The sequence below is a fragment of the Sander lucioperca genome, chromosome 7 (genome assembly GCF_008315115.2).
Source record: "Sander lucioperca isolate FBNREF2018 chromosome 7, SLUC_FBN_1.2, whole genome shotgun sequence".
Lineage (NCBI taxonomy): Eukaryota > Metazoa > Chordata > Actinopteri > Perciformes > Percidae > Sander > Sander lucioperca.
Genome location: NC_050179.1, coordinates 30920731 through 30938620, shown reverse-complemented (window position 1 = coordinate 30938620; position 17890 = coordinate 30920731). Strand labels below are relative to the sequence as shown.

At 42.1% G+C, this 17890-nt stretch overlaps 1 long non-coding RNA gene across 1 annotated transcript; it reads left to right on the top strand.

Moving 5' to 3' along the window:
• Positions 1-635: 635 nt before the first annotated feature.
• Positions 636-17668, top strand: LOC116034697. The gene is made up of 3 exons (XR_004101178.1): positions 636-647; positions 12072-12073; positions 17581-17668. It is a non-coding gene; the product is annotated as an uncharacterized LOC116034697 (long non-coding RNA).
• The last annotated feature ends 222 nt before the right edge of the window (positions 17669-17890 follow it).

Here is a 17890-nt window from a genome sequence, read left to right as displayed (position 1 = left end):
GGACCCGAAGGCCAATGCAAAAAGTCAAATAAAGGTGAGGTCAACGTGCAAAAGCGTGGCTTCCCTGATACGTGACTGTCAAGTATTGTCTCCCTCTACAACTGAGCAGCCCTTGCCAGGTCTGGTATGGTCTTCCAATCTATAAATGGAGTAAAGATTTCAACACAGAAAAGGCCATTAACCAAACATTTTAACAAGGACCACTAACAGGGTGTAACAAGTAGACTACAAACCCTCAGTTTTATAGAATCAGAAGGTCCTGAAGAACTTGTTGGCTGATTCTGCAAAGGTGCAATCTGTGAGGATGTGCCAGATGGTCCTTCCATTGCTTCTAAATCCACTCCACTGCTGTCAAATGAGTGATCCTCCGGAGTTGATGGCCTGAACGACATAATATCTGTCTTTTAGCTTTCTCTATTCTCTGAATATGGTCAAGGCAGATTCCTGGACCCTCTAACTTGTGCATATGTCTGCTAATAAACATCCAATTACAAAAGGAAAAATTGTTATGAATCAAGGCAAAACTACATCATTGCAGGCACTGGCATGCATCTCAATGACATCAGCAGGGTATACTACTTGGCAAATGGGACAAACGCTCTCGCGACTGTTGAAGCTGAAAAAAAGACATAAATACAGTAATCAGCGTTAACTTAAAAGAATATTAACTCAAATCTTAATGTTAGCAAGGCACCACTTTCATTACTATGTATAGATTATTTTGATAAAAATGTAAGCCAAAACTTGAGAAATTATATGATCAAAAATTGTTTTGAAATTGTACACTTCTAATGATCTGTGCAAGCAGGGGAGACATACCAACAACAACATTGTGGTAATTTGGAAACAAAACACAACCAGGATGAGAAAAAAAATAAAGAAAATCAGTCCCATGGTTAGACTACAGGAACATCAATCAGAATAACTGAATTATCATGCTTATTCTTAACTTTTTTTAACAACAACAAACAATCCAGCCCACATTAATCAATATAGCATGAAAACATGTAAAGTTATTCTTTTAAGAGTGTGATGTCAATGTACTTATACTTACTGTTCTGACTGCAGGATACAGACGAAACATCCTGATCTTGTTTTTCATCAGCATTCTCATTGTTTTCCTGTTAAGTGGATCAGGTTAACATTATCAATGACATCACTTAAGCAGTTTTGCGGTGTAGCCTTCAGACTCAGGCGGGATCAACGCATTTGGTGCTTGTTAATTTTCAGCCCTGGAAGATGGTCAGATTGTCTAGCAACACTGAATTAACAAATACAGTTTTAACTTGTTTTTCAAAAGTCCATTTCAGATGTGTCACACAATGTCAAATCATGCTGTATCTGCTTACCAGTTGCCTTATGAAACAGCCATCCACCAGACAAAGTAAATAGTAAAGGAGTAAATAAAACTGAATATTTGTGGCCTTTGTGCTGCTGAAACCATTTTAAGTAGCGTAGGAAATATGCGTTTGCCACTGGTTCATTCTCTTCGAAAAAGAGCAGGAAAAGACCTGTGAAGTAAATTGAAAGGCATGTCATACAAAATCTGAACGGCTCTACATATATATATATATTATATACATTGTAGACACGTACTTTTTCTAACTTTGATATCTCCTGCTGCACATTGGCCTGTCTCGCTCGTGATTCCTGAAAAGTTCCCTGGCTCTGATGCTGGCCCTGAATCTGAACCTGAACTTGGCTCTGGCCTGGAACCTCAACCTGCCCTTGACTGACACTTGCTGATAAGAGAGCCAGCAAGTTCCGTGCAGCAGTCTCAATATTGGCATAGTCCGACTTCTGGAAACACATACATACAAACAAGAATAAAGAAAGATTTGAATGCTTTTTTTTTTTTAATTAGCATAAAAGCAATTTTCAGCAAAATAAATACCATCTACTAAGTGAGAGAACTTAAACTGATCATTTAAAACTCAAATCCAAAGGAAGCATGTTAGTATGCACACATTTTATCTGTCCACACTAACTTAGATATAATTAATAACCAACAACTTAGCAATATTGTAACGGGCTGTGTATTCACTGTGGTTGTTTGTGTTCAGTCTGGTTGTACTGCAGTGTATGGGTTGCGAGAAGTCTGAGGTGTGGCGTTGTCAGAGGCTGTGAAGCCTGTTAGTCAGGATGTTTGCCATGGCAACGGGGTGTGTGAGAGAGCACCTGTGATTGGTGCATGGTTCGTTGTTGTGGGGCTCCGGTGAGTGAGAGTTAGGAGAGACGTTGAGTGCTAATGTTGATAGCGATATCTGTTTTATTGTTTTGGCGTTGGCTACGGCCTAGTTGGCTGGTCTTTATTCTCCACAGCTTGAACACATTCAAGCTGTGGAGAATAAAGACCAGCTAAACCAGCTCCTGCTTCTTAGCTAATTATTCCGGGTCGCTACAATTATTATAAAAACTTAATTGGGTGAACAAATTATGTTGGAATTACACATCTGAAAATGTGATACATAAATAAAGTGGATTGGATCTGAAGTTATCAGCCTCCCGTTATTTTGTTATTTCAGTGACTTAACACGACTCCTCAGATGGTGCTCAAACAAATGTGTGTGACCGAGGTCGTCTTCACTTCAAAATTCTGTCTTAAGACCAAGACGTATCAAGTGTAACGTTATAACGTTATATGAGACCATAGTTTAATTTAGTTAAGTTAGAAACAGAATAAAAAGTTAAGTTAGCCAAATCGGTGTAAGCTAGGTTAGCTCCTGCGGTACCATAAGCTACATATATATATCATCCTACCCACGACAGACATTTCTGGAGTTTAGTTATTTGATTTTTCACCAGCAACGACTGCAAACTCACCTGTTGGCTGCTCATTGTGTTCATTTACACCCCCACACTAGCGTGTCTTCTTCTCTTCTCTTTCCGTGTCCGTGCGATTCCAAGTCAAAGGCGGCGGCAAGCAAGTCGGTAGCTCCTGTTGTCGTGTGTGTGTGTGTGTGTGTGTGTGTGTGAGGTTTTGGCATGATTCTTACTCCATAGGAACACACTTGGAATAAAAAAAAGGCACCGAGTCTTAATTTTCGAGGTTCTGACAATGATCACAAAACAATGGCAGCATTAGCCTTTATATTATAAACATACAATGTTCTAAATCTCTCTGCCCAGAACACTAAGCTTTACTGTATGTTGTCCATCAAGTTTGTCCAGCGGACTTTCCACGTAGAACAGAAACGGGTTAACCACTTGGCCAGGGGTTAACGAAACAAATCCACCCGGGCAGGGTTTGTGGAGCAGTTCAGAGTCGACTCTAGAGAAATGCGTGGTTCTCTCTTCTGCAGATTTGAAACACTGGTTGCGTTGGGGTCCGTATAGGGTCCAAGATGCTTGTCAGAATCACCGAAATAAATCCACTTTTCTTGGGAAATGGAGCTATTTCAAAGCAAATGTTCGCTTGTGTGTCAACCTGTAGTGACCGAAGACTTACAACCGACCCAGCCGTTCCCCGTGCTCCGCTAAAGCCATGTGCATCATTTGAAGTAAATAGCCCCACCAGCACCCCCAATGTGCTGTGAGGGGCGAGGGCCCGTTCAACGCAGGTGGTTGGTTTTGCCCGCCCCCCTATGCTTAAGCCATGCCCCCTTTCATAACTTATGACCCGTTTGATGTAGACTATTGTGTGAGGTATCATTGAGCAGCAGAGAGTTCCTGTGATGCGGTGCAGGGAATTAGAGGACCCAAATGCAGAGATACGGCAGGCAGGCAGGAGAAGGTTTGAGCTCGAGAATTTATTAAACACAAAAACAGGGAGCAAACCAAAGGCGATCCAAAACTGAAGCAGGCAGAAACAAGTCCAAGAGTCCAAAGGGCAAAAACTAATGTCTTGTCTCTGGACTGAGAGACGGAGACCGGCAAAGTCTCAGGGGCGGTCTCAGGGGTGCCAGAGACCGGCAAAGTCACTGGGAGGCTGGACGTCAGCCAGGGTTCAGGGAGGCTGGACGTCAGCTGGGGGTGAAGGAAGCTGGAAGTCAGCTGGGGTTCAGGGCGGCTGGATGCCAGTCGGGGCTCAGGGGGAGCGGCCATAGCCGATTCAGGGTGGCTGGACGCCAGCCGGGGTTCGGAAAGACTGCTAGCAAGCCGGGGTTCGGAAAGGCTGCTAGCCAGCCGGGGTTCGGGGAGGCTGCTAGCCAGCCGGGGTTCGGAAGGCTGCTAGCCAGCCGGGACTCTGGGGAGCTGCTAGCCAGCCGGGACTCTGGGGAGCTACATGCCAGCCGGGACGTGGAGGGCTGCACGCCAGCTGGGACTCAGTGAATACTGCAAAGCTGGGGTACACTGGACAGTGCTGGGACACGGACAGTTCTGGAACACTGGAAAGCTCGGGGACACTGGAAAGCTCAGGGACACCGGGGAGCTTGGGGACACTGGGGAGCTCGGGGACCCTGGACAGCTCGGGAGCTGGAAAGCTGCAAGTCAGCGGAGGTTCTGGAGAAGCAGGGACTGAGAACCAGTGGCCAGGAAGCCAGTAGGCCGAGAAACAGGCAGACCAATGGATATGTCCTTCAACTCTGGAGGGCTGAATTTCCGCTCTACATCCCACCAGCGAACCCCTATGAGGTGCCTAGTAAAGGCGGGTCCACCTTATGAGGAGAATGGAAAAAATAAATCATCCGCTCACCATCTGGTTCCGTGGGTGAAGGAGAGGCTCGAACTCTGCTGGGTCCATTTCTGGTCAGATCATTCTGTGACGCGGTGCAGGGAATTAGAGGACCCAAATGCAGAGATACGGCAGGCAGGCAGGAGAAGGTTTGAGCTAAGGTGACCAGATTGCTGAGACAAAATCCGGGGACATTTTCAGCTCAGAAGCGTAAATACCTCCAAAACAGGTAATGTTTTTATCTTTGTAAACTTAAAACAGGGACACTGCCCCAGGGGCGTCACTAGACCTAGAGCTGCACTGGGGCACAAGCCCCCCTATGGGGGTCCATGGGCATGCTCCCCTGTAACAAAATGTTGTCTTTAAATGCCTCAATCTGGTGCACTCTCTCATGGTTTTTTTTTTACACTCCTTTATACATTTTACACGCACTTTATCTGTGTCGCTGTGGAGAAGTCTGGAAATAGAATTATGTTGTTATTCTGCCAGGATAATTGCCCTTGCCTCTTGCCCCCCGCAACACCAGGTCGCGGTCCGATGATCTTAGGAATCTCGCCAGAATTGTCCCTGGTCTGTGTCCTGACTGGGGCTGCTGGCCAGTTCTGTGTACACGCTCGATCTCAATCTCTCCCTCAATCTCCAGCAACTCCCGAATCAGGTCACCCAAAATCTTCACCGTATCTCCTTCTTCCATACCCTTGGGGATGCCCACAAAACGGACATTATTGCATCAGGATCGATTTTCAAAATCTTAAATTTTCCCAAAGCTCTCAAACTCATTCATTCTGGTTACTAGGCTGGAGAGGATCGACTCCATCGAAACAATGGAGCAGCGAATTTCCTTCAGAACTAGCTCAGCGGAGATTTCTCTAGTGCTGCGAATATTTGACCGCCTGCTTAGCCTGTTGCTTTTCTGCCACAGTCACAGCAGCGGTGCCATTTTGACTCCTCTCAGTCTCCACCATATGCTACTGTTGGAACCATCCAGTAGTGGGTTAAACATATTTTTCAAACAAAGGATTTCCGGCCAACATGTGAGAGAGTAGTAGAAGGTAGCTTCTGTCAACTTGGAATGCAGATTGATTGATGACCGGCAGGTCAAGAGGTCACGAGCTGTCAAAAATGTGATTTACATCTGCCAGATGTTTCTGACGCGATTCTTCTGGAACTTTCCAGAAAGAGGGCGTGCCTCAGACCGGATATTACCAGGGAGGAGACCGGAAGCTGCGTATTAATGCATCAAGACAGGAAAATTGCGTGTTTTTAAATGAACCAATGAGCAAGAATGAAGTATCTTTACACTATTTGAAGCAGTTAAACATATAACTGTGAGACCAGAGAGTGGGTAAGACTGGGTTGTAAAAAAGGAATGTTCAAAAACGCAAGGACTCCTCTTACAACAGGCTAAGGAAGTAGCTCTAATAAGCGTGAATGGGCCTAAGCCCCAAAGGTCAATGCATCTCAGTACATACCCAAACTCACGCACACACAAACAGTCCTTAAAGTTGTAAATGTTGCCACAATGTGAACCTGCAGCCATTTCAGTCACAGAAGGACTTTTAGCCTGGAGCCAGAATGATGCCGTCACACTACTTTTCAGGCGAGTTCTATATTATTATTATTGCTTATTATTATGTAATTACACTTAACACTTGAAGTGTTTTGAAAATTTTCTTTTTCAACCATTATGTCTGTTCTTCCTAACAGAGGGCAATGATGACTTCAGAGACATTGTAATAACAGATGCTGAGTATGGTAGGTAGATAAGGTTTATCATTTAATGCTTTATTTACAACACTAATACAATAACTGGATCTATTTTACCTCTTCTCTCACCCAAGACATGATCGATGACACCGCCAGAGCATATTACCAAAATCCTGCCGTCTTTTCTGGGGATCTTGAAATTGCGGAAATTATTGGGGGCGAAACAGCACCATGGACCAACGCCCGCCCAATTATACATCCAATTATCATACCTATTGTGACGATTGAGACAGAATTCAGACAACCACTGCAATCTCTGCTGGAAAGGGTCGAAATTCCCCACACTGTTCAGCCCATGATGCCCCTGCAAATAGGTAAGCAAAATATTTTTTTCTTTTAACATCATGCCATGTTTTTGTGTTTTTTAACTTAATGCTTTAAAACACAGAGTGAGATTGAGGAGAGACAGGGGTGTGTGTGTGTGTGTGTGTGTGTGTGTGTGTATGTGTGGTGTGTGTGTGTGTGTGTGTGTGTGTGTGTGTGTGTGTGTGTGTGTGTGTGGGTATGGGTGGGGCAGTGGGTGGATGTGAACAAGAGGGGTAGCGTGATAGAGAGACAGTGAGACTGAGAGAGAGAGAGAGAGAGAGAGAGAGAGAGAGAGAGATACTTAGCTTAAAACTTTAACACTTTTTTAAACTAATGTTATTGAATGTTTTTATAGAAACTGTATACCCAGAGAACAGTGCCAGCACCTCCCCTGACATCTCTGAAGACGAAGAAGAAGAAGAAGAAGAAGAAGAAGAAGAAGAAGAAGAAGGAGAAGAAGGAGAAGATGGCGAGATTCTGAATGTATCTGATGATAATGCAGAGGAAATTATTCCTTCAGTCCTTGAACCCGTCGAAAGACAGCCGGGACAGCTAGAAGCAACAGAGTTACCGGGCCCTGTGCAAACTCAACCTCCGCAGACGGTTGCGGGTGCTACAAAAGTTATTTTATGTTATGTTATGTTATGTTATTTTATATTATACCCCTTACTGCAGATGCTGGTTTTCTTATTTTTATGGAAAGGGTAGAGGGACAGACAGAGAGAGAGAGAGAGAGAGAGAGAGAGGGAGAGAGAGAGAGAAGGCCCTTCTGGTCGGGTGATGGGCAATGTCGGAAATGTGCCCGATCTAGCCCGATTCTATCAAGAGGTTTCAGGGAATTTTACCGGCTTAGCAGAGAGAGTGAGACCAGAGGTTAGACCTAATGACATCGTACAGGTCGAAATAATAGCTGAAAATGCGCAAGAACACAATATCATTCGAGTCAGTGAGAGGGGTGTCGACTTTCAGACCGTTTTTGAAGGGTTACTGGAACGGTTGATACAATCTAACCGAAATATTGACGACGAGTCCAATCTAGAATTAGTTATTCAAGTGGTGCGAAACCCACGAGGCGGGGGTGTAAAGCGTAAATTAAAAACAACTATGGACAGTGAAATCATTAAAAAGAAAAGAAAACATTTGTATATAGTACACAACCGTAACAATAAACTATGCTTTGCCATCAGCCTGGCTCTGCTTGTCAATCCTGATCTCACCGATAGACAAGCTGATGAGCAGGCTAGAGAATTTCAGCATCTCGCGGGTCTGAGCAATCAAACAGATGTAACCTTCAGTCAGGTCAATAAATTTGAACAGATAGTAAAGCGCAAAATTGTTGTGTTTTACAGGGCCTCCGAGGATCGAGCTATCTCCCATTTTGAAACAGATTACCCAAAGTCTGACAATCCCGTGTTTTTATTCTTGCTTCAAGGCCACTACTACGGAATAAAAATGTTAAAGGGTTTTTAGGGGTTGATAATGTCTGTCATTACTGCTACAGAAGCTACTGTCAGAGTGAGAAACACCATTGTCCAGGTCATTGCAATCTCTGCCTCGATCCAACATGTCAAATTGAATACATTGACGCAGTGTACTCGTGTTATGTTAAACACAAAAAGTCTAGAGCTTTACCTGATTCAAACCTCAGTACTTGTCAGAAGCTTCACAAGTGTCCAAAGTGTAAATATATTTTCGATGCTTGTAAAAGAGCACAAATGGCCGCGTGAAAAATGTAGAGTTTGTGGGGAGGAAACTAATGATTCAGAACCACACGTGCTATATACGGCCTCTGGAGGTAGAAGAACACACACAGAATGTAGTTTCTTACGATTTTGAGACATTTAGCAACAGGGCCGGTGAACATCATGCCTACTAGTGTGTACAAAATCTTTACAGGGTGAAGAATGGCAGTGTTATGGCCTGGGCTGCGTCGAAAAGTTTCTCATGAAGTTCAGGAAACCTCGCTATCGTAACGCTACATTTATTGTGCACAATGCAAAAGGATTCGACAGTTACCTGATCCTAAAAAGCATGATCCGTTTAGGTATGACCCCGTCGATTCTGATGCAAGGAAATCGGAAATCGATTACCAGTTACGTTTTATCGACTCTCTATCGTTTCTTAGCATGAAACTCGCCGCAATGCCCAAAGCTTTGGGATTTGCAGACAAGTCCAAAGGCCACTTCCCGCACAAATTTAGTGCCCGTCAGCATCTAAACTACATCGGCGCCTACCCTCCTCCGTCAGATTATGGGGCAGAAAACATGTCACCGACTCAGCGGGAGGAGTTTCACAGATGGAACAGAGAGGTCTCTCAGGGTGTCTTCAACTTTGAAAAGAGTCTGTGTACTACTGTAAAAATGACGTTGACATTCTTGTTGAGGGGTGCCTGAAATTCAGAGAGGAGTTCATATGCGAGATGCGCGTGGATCCTTTTAGCTGCATCACAATATCCTCTGCATGTATGAAGGTTTTCCAGACAAACTTCCTGCTTGAGACACTCGCGATTCCTTCGCCTGACGACTACAGGCGCCAATTCAAAAAATACTCATGCTGCTCAATTCAGTGGTTGGAATGGGTGATGTTTTCAAAAAACATTTTCATTCAGCACGCCCTAAACCGCAGGGAAAAAAAGATTGGTCCGTACTTTGTAGACGGCCATGCGTTTGTAGACGGGGTAGAGCAGGCATGGGAATTCCAGGGATGCTTTTTTCAGGTTGCCCTACCTGTTTCAGGCCTCACGATATCTGCCCTATGACAGGAAAACCCTTTGGGAGATGCATGCAGCTAGCGAGGAGAAATTGCATCAGCTGAGGGTCGCTCATGGCCTCCGTACGGAGGTGATGAGAGAGCACGTTTGGACCGAAATGAAAAAAACACACCCAGGTGTGAGAGAGTTTATGAAGAAATTTGATTCTCCAGAACCTCTCTCTCCTCGCTCGGCCCTTTACTTTAAGGTGTTTTCAGGGCAATATTAATCTAAGACACGTGTCTTTCTTACCGACAAACAACAACGAGGATGACATAGCCTTGATTCAGTGGACGCACCATGAACGTTGCTTCGTGCCTCCCGGACGAACCAATAACATTTTCATTGCGGTGTTTACTACAGCTTATGGACGTCTAAAAACTGTACAGTTATTTAGAAAAGTTGCAACAGAACGTTTTCTATACAGATACAGACAGTCTGATATATGTAACGAAAGAGGGCGAGGCACCTCTGGAGCTGGGTAATCTTCTTGGCGAGCTTACGGATGAGTTGGGTGGGGACACTATACAGGAATATGTAGCAGCTGGACCAAAAAGCTACGCGTACCAAACCAAAAAATCACAAAAAAGTAGTAATGAAAGTGAAAGGTATTACCCAAACTCGTGAATGTTGCGGACAAATCAACTTTGATAGTGTGTCAGAGCTGGTGAAGGGCTACCTCAAGGGAGCTAAAGAAATGGCCCTTGAGACTCCTCATGTTATTAAACGCGATAAAAAAAGGTTTCTGTTGAAAAACTCGTCATTTCAGAAAAAGTTTAGAGTCGTTTACGACAAGAGGAGGCTATTTCCTGACGGTATAACTCTACCTTTTGGCTACTAAGGACGCATGATGGAAGAGATTGATTTTGATCCAAGGTTAAAGGTGCCAGTCTCATGTTTGATAGTTGGCCCCAGTGGATGTGGCAAGACGTATTTTCTGAAATTTGTACTGGAGAAATGTGAGCGTGTGATGGATATTGTGCCTCAAAACATTGTCTGGATTTATACACGTTATCAACCCATGTATGACGAGATCAAGAAAATGAATAAAAAAATCAAGTTTATCGAAGGCCTGCCTGATTCTTTTGAAGATACGAGTATGCTTCCTCCTGAGCAATCACATCTGGTCATACTAGACGATGTCATATTTCAGGCATCTGATCATCCTGAGGTGGTGAAAATCTTCACACAATACAGACATCATCGAAATATGAGCGTTGTTATACTAACGCAAAATGTATTCCATAAAGGCAGATACAGCCGTACCATAAGTTTAAACAGCAATTGTCTGGTGCTATTTAAAAATCCCAGAGATCAGCTTCAGATTAGAGTGCTCGCGCATCAGATGTTTCCCTCACAAAAACTGTTTTTCCTGGAAAGTTTTGAAGATGCTACAAAAGAGCAACACGGCTAATAATCCTGGACCTCACGCCTTCATGCCCACAACGTTAAAAGATGGCTCTGAGGGCAGCCAAGAAAATGTATCTGATTTCACCCCAGCAGCTGAGCAAAATGACTAGACCGGAGCCAACCATCAGACAGACGGCTGAAGATGATTTGAATGAGAAAATGAGCAGGGTGCTAAATGATCCAGGATTAAATTCATATGAAAAAGGTAAAAGATACGAAGCTCTACTGCTACGATATCTCACTTTGCTTAAACAAAGTAAGAAAGATGTGCATAACGTTACTCTCAGCCTGCGACAGGATGCTGCAGAAGATGAGCACTCTGCAGCACCTGCTGCTGCAGCATCAGCATCAGCAGCAGTAGATGCAGTAGCAGTTGCTGACCACCGTACCATTTTGGATGAAACAGCGAGCGAGGTGTTAAAAACGTGACCGTAAAAATGCTCTCTACATTATGCAGAAATTAGCCGCAAGTGACGAGGGATGGACGTCGAGAGGTGAATTTGTTTCTAAGGGTGTTGTAGTTAAAGGATCTCATATGCTTGACTTAATAAAAACCCTCTCACTGACCAATAAAAGAAGAACCCAATAAACACCAAAAGGTTGGACTAGTTTCTTAAATACGCTGGAGGGCTTAAACATTCCTGTATCCATGTTTAAAAAAGATTCTGAGCGGTTACGACCGACGCACCTTTGATATTTATTGACAAAATTAGACACCATCCGGTCATTTTTATAGACATCTTCATGATACAGAGTCAACATTTGATTATATGATAAGCTGCAGGCTCTATGGCAGAGTTAAAAAAGAAAATTTGCTGGAGCTGACGGCTGTGATACTCTATCTTCTTTGAATGGTTTTCCAGAAACTGCAAAATGCTCGAGGGCAGGTCTTTAAGATGGCGACCCGTGGCCGTAAACATATTGTAGAATTCTCTGACTGAATTTCCGCATTGAAACGGGGCTGAAAGGCTTTAGCAGGAACCTGTCTACCGTCCTGGCACAAGGCTAAATATTCTACATCATTATGTCTGAAATTAAAGGGAGACAGGTCCCTGCGTCCTAAAAAAGCTTCGTGGTTCACCATGGCTAAAGCTAAATAGCGGGGCATAGCACCCAGAAAGAGGTTCTCCTGGTTGCAGATCCTCGAATTTTCAGGGATAGAGTACGTTTCACACTGAGCGGATAGAGGGCATTGCCTTTCATCAGGGCCGCGGCATGACCCAGGCGTACAGCAGGGGAAACGGTGACCTTTTTAACAAACAGGGAAGCCGATAATATTTTCAGGGTGAACTTTGTGTCACGAGCTCCCATAAGGCAAAACGCGTCGCTGTTACGAATAAGTTTAATCCTCAAATCAACAGAGTTTAACAACAGGCGCTCACAGAAAAATATGTCACTGTGAACAGGTTCGCCAGATTCGGCGCTGAAATGGACTAATCCTTTGTTTGGCCTGTTAGTCACTACTATAGAATCCATTGACCCCGGACCAACCTCGCATTGGCTAAAAATTGTATTGAGAGGATAATTGACTAGGCCCACCGCTGTATCGACAGGGATGTTTGCCCCATCCTTCTCTGTGATTTTAACTCGGAGGTGTAACAGCGTGTCGTTCAAGTCCAAATACTTTTCACCGTCTCTGGGTATAAAGAATTCGATGGGCGAGTTGTCGCTCAGTGCAGAGAGGGGCTGGTATTCCTGATATTTTTTGTCCTCTACAGATAGTTGCGTCATGGGAGCTGAAAAGAGATCCAGTTCAGCCAGGGTGCACTCGGCTGAGTTCTGATGTAAAAGAGCCATTGTGTGTGCTAAATTAAAATATGTCAGAGCTCTGCGCCGACTTCCTTCTCTTAGGCGCGCCTCTCCTGACTGATTTGCTCTTCTTGAGCATCGCGCGTTTTTTAAATGCAGAGGAAACAACACACTCGCCCGTAGGCCGTTTCCTTGCTCTACGGGACAGGACCAGAATACCTCCAGAACCTTCCTGATTCTTATTCTTGGTCAGTTTTCCCATAAATCCTTTCACAGCATCGGACGCAATGATTGTAGCGGCTGTTTTAAGATGCGGTTTTGCCACAGCAAAACCTTTTTTCAGCAGAACCGAAACAACTTCGAAAAGATAGAGCCTAAGCCTCGCCCGTACATGAAAGGCTCATGGCCCGCCTACTTGCCCTTCATAGTACGCTACAAAACGCATTTTTATAGAGCTGTGATAACTGTTGTTATAACTATGTAGGTCAGGTAAGGCGTCCAGATATTCTTAAATTTGCACGCAACACCAGACGTTTAAAAATGCGAGATTTCAGGGTACGGTTATACCTCTCGACGACCAAAGCCTTTAAGTCACTGGCCGTCCTAAAATGATTGATAGCGTATTTGTCCATCAGAGCCTCAAATTTTCTGTTGAAAAATTCTTTGCCTGCGTCAGTTTGTAGCTTGGCAGGTATTAAACTCTCTCGAAACACTGATTCAAACGCTTTTACGACCTCAGCAGCCGTCTTCTCTTCAAGGGACGCACATATGCTTTTTTAGAAAATACGTCTATAACGGTCAGTAAATAATTAAATCCGTCATTATGTGCAACCAAGGCTTGCATGTCACATAGGTCGGCTTGAAACTGATTTAAAGGTTTTGTAACAAACACTCTATTCTCTAAAATGTACTCGCGCTGGTTTATGCAATGTATAGGCATCTTGCTCAGATAAAAAATCTTTAACTTCCCGAACACTGACTTTTTCGCCAGTTTCATCCTGTACACCCTGCCGGAGACGTTGTACGCCGCCAAAGCTACCGGGATGCTGTGGATTGTAATAGATGTTTTCCATCACCCGTTACATCCTTTCCTCTGAAACCGCTAATGTTTTCTAAGACATTACGCAAGAATGACTCTTTATTCATTTTATTTTTTATTATTCTTTATTTTCAAAAGATGGTAAATACAATTCTTAAAACAGGTTATATTAAAAAGCAGATATCACTCATTTAAAAAACATTGTTTTTCTGTTCAAAAGAAAAATACAATTCTTAAAACAGGTTACATACAGGATTATATATATTAAAAAGTAGAAATCACTCGTTTAAAAACGTTTTTCTGTTCAAAAGAAGAATACAGTTCTTAAACAGGTTGCATATATCTTCAAGTATACAAATTGGTTATATATATGAAAATCTACTCTTAGCAGGGAACATATCCCCCTTACGAGTCCTTAAAACACTCTGTGACCAGCCGCAGTTGAAAGATTTATGTAAGTTATGAATATGGTTATTAATAACTTTATCAAATCAACAAACAATCAAAACGGGGCACCACCCTGAAACTTCAGGGGCCAATATTGAACTGTGGAATAGTCTCATTTGTCAGTGGAAGGGTGAAATCCGAGCACTGACCTGTGTTTAACCAGCAATTAATACAATAATACACAAATAATCACAAACAACTGTGTAGTATATGACCATTCTATAACTTTCTATAAACTTTGCTTAAAGGTTTGTTATAAGGGAGTCCTATGAACTTTACTCTACACTTACTGAGAACATCTGGAAAATGTTAAGCAGAGCGGAGGTCCCCCCAAGACAGAAGAGACCTTTTTTGGAGTTGTGCCAGATAACAGGCATTGATTGGCTAAGTTCTGTGTCGAACCATGTATTCACACATATCACGCCCTATGATGATACCATGCATAGGATATATACGTTGCTCACACAAAGGAAAGGCAGAACGACTTTTGGAAGAATTTGAGTTGGTCGTTCTCCAAGCTTTCTGCAGGAGCTTGTAAAATTGATGCTGAATCTTTGCTTGTAATAAACCTTTTTATAATCAAGATCAGTGTCGGCGGATTCCTCTTCATACAGCATCACAGCACTACTATTTAAGACACCACAATTTTGGCGACGAGGATGGGATCGGTTGCATCTCCCAGGTCATCGTTTCATCATGGGCACTCAGGGACTGACTCCCGCTTCACTAGTCGACTATAAGGTGAGCTTTCTCACTATTTGGGCGCTGGTCAGTTCATGTGTGGCTCTGTGTGTGCGATGAGGGATTGCACCGTGTCGAATCTGTGTGTATTTTGTGTAGTGATTGCTGTGTGATGGGGTTCCGTTTTAAATTATTTGTGTTAAAATTAGCGCAGACAGGGGAAGTGTGAGTTAACATATGAGAAATAAGAAGAAAACAAAGCAAATGCTTAAGCAAGCTAGAGAAACAGAGAAAAAGGAATATGAGACAAACGAAGCAAAGGCTTAAGGAAGTTAGAGAAACAGAGGAAAGGAAATTCAAATGAAGAAATAGAGAAAAGGGAGAAAAAGTAAGGGATTAAGGGATATTCACATAGACGATGTGAAAAGATTTTAAGGAATAGGCAAATTGGATTAAAAAAAACAGTTTAACCCTGGCCAGGGCAATTTGGCTTAAACAACATAAAGAAAAAGGAAACAAGAGAAAATAAAAACAAGAAGTAATAAGGAGAAGAAAAAGGAAATAAGAGAAAATAAAAGAATACAGAAAAGAGCAGGAACAATAAAGAGAAACCAACAGAAACAAGAAAAATAAAGGAAAACGCCGTTAATCTGACATAAAAAGCCCTTTGAAAAAAGGCGATCACAGGATGGGCCGTAGTCTTGAACTTTTATTAGATGAAAAGTTTGAGCCAGTTCTGAGAACTGAGGTGTAGACTAACAGTTCAATGGTAGGTTTCCCAATCGATGCATTGTTGACGAATAATGTTCGAGGTAGACTTGCTATTGGATGTCTATATCTAAGGTAGCAAAATAACAAAAAAAAAAAAAAAGACAAAAAGCAAACTCTTTTTAGGAATTACATGCATGAAAAATGTCGACTTCTGTGTGTATGAGAGAGAGTGTGTGTGAACAGCAGTGTGTGTGTGTGAACAGTGGTGTTTCTGCTGTGTGTGTGATAGGCTGTGCGTGCGTCATAAGGATCCTAATATATTAGATATATATATACATATATGTTTTGGTTGAAAACAGGAGTTTTAGTTATCTGTAAGGAAAGATATTCTGTTCATTATGGCTAAAAATATGAGTCTCTTTTTGAAGAGAACGTTTTCTAAAGTGTTAAAACTTATGAGCCCCTTTGGAGGACGTGAAAATAGATTAGTCTAATCTATAGTATAAATAAGAAGCTTCAAACTAGTATTTGTGTTTTATGTTTTGTGTTGGTTTGTTTTGTCCTGTGTCATTGTCGTTTTAATGTGGTCTTTTGAAGGGAAAAATGGAGAGACAATAGGTCTGTCTGTTGAGAGAATTTGTAGGAATCATTAAGTTTTCTCTGATTTCTTTGAGATTGTTTAACTGCTTTATGATAGCATATTGCTATTTGCATTATCTGCTGTTTTGAAACTACTAAGATTAAGAAATTCTATGTTAAAGTAAGCTGAGTGATTCTTTAGTTATTTTTCTTGGTTGAGTGTGAGCCTAGGTTCCTAAACTCCAGTGGAGTTCCACTCACTGTGAAATCACACTGTTGACTGATCTGCGCATGTCCAAGAATGCTAGGAATTCAGTTTTCACAGAAAGTTTAGGCCACTCCTCGCCTGCACTAAAGGGCAGAGACGGAGCGGCTGAAGAAGAAGGGGGGTTAAGTGCAGCTCAGTAAAACATTAAAGTGGCTGTTGCTTGACTATTTAACTATTTGATAGGGATCCATTAAATTTATAAATGAGAGTTATGTTGATGGATAAAAAAAAAAGCGAGAGAAAATGTAGAAAAAGTAGGATAAATAAGGCTCAGGCCTGAAAGAAAAAGGAAAAAAAAAAAAGATTAATAGCTGGCATAGGTGATTTGCTGGAACTCAAATCAGTGATTGATCACCCTGGATTAAGAAAATTCCAGCCTCTATACCTCTATTGAAAGTAAGAGATGAGAGGACTGATTGATGGGCTTCAGGATTGTCACCTCTGCCATTTTAAAATGTTGGACCACTTGTTTTGAGTGGCGAGGCATCTAAAATGATTTTACTTTGAATAAAACAATTCAAAATTTGATAATACTATAAGGTTTTTGATTTTGCTAAAGTTCTCCACTGTTACCTGTGGTTATGTCATTGCACCAAGGAAATGAGTGACATTTGTGAAGGTGGAAAACCGAATGAATGAATCTGATTCCTGTGAAGAAACAGCGAGTAATTCAATCCTTATCAAACAGTTAGAGTTAATAATGGGTAACTATTGTTACAAAAGATGGTCAGGAAAGCTGAGAGAAGATGTTAAGTGTATGCTGTAGAAAGGGAAATGAAAGTTTTATGGGATAATGGAAAAAGGCATGACTTTAAGAGAAAGTTAAGTGTACAATAAGGTACTAAGGTGGTTAAAGACAGAAAGAGAGTGTTGTGAAAGTGACAGAAAGACAAAGAAAGAGATAAATGTCCTTTGGAATGACTAGTGGTAATTTCCAAGACAAATTGCTTTTGGATATTATTGTAATCTGACATATCATAAAAAATGAATTAGGATTTGTGAGAACAAACATATTTTTCTACATTGTTACTTTTAGTATTTGAAGTACATATTTTATGATACTTTTCTTACTTAGGTAATATTTTTGTAGCACCATTTTGAATCAATGATGTCATAGGTTAGAAGCAAGAAAACTAAAATTAGTATGATTAAAAGTACAAGTAATGCTTCTCGGAGGTGTTGTGTTTTGTGTTTATTCAGTGTGCCTCGATGGATGTCAGAGCAGACCTGTCTTACTCCTCTACAAGCTGATTTAGTAGTCAACTTTGGTCCCATCCCCCACATACTTGCATCAGAAACTACATCTGGAGAAGGAGCAGCAGAGAAGGAGGGGCGACAGATTTACAACTGTCCATGGTTAAGTGACTGAATTGGACACCCAGATGGCTCTCAGGGCATGACCAGAGACTGACATTAAAGAAGTAACGTCACACATGCCTACAAAGTACTTTGGTGAAACATTCACAGATAACTAATAATTGAGAAGCTGAAACAACCATAAAGATGAATCCAAGCTCCAAAAGTAAGAAGAAAATGAAACATTTGGAAACTAAGGGCAGACTGAGGTTT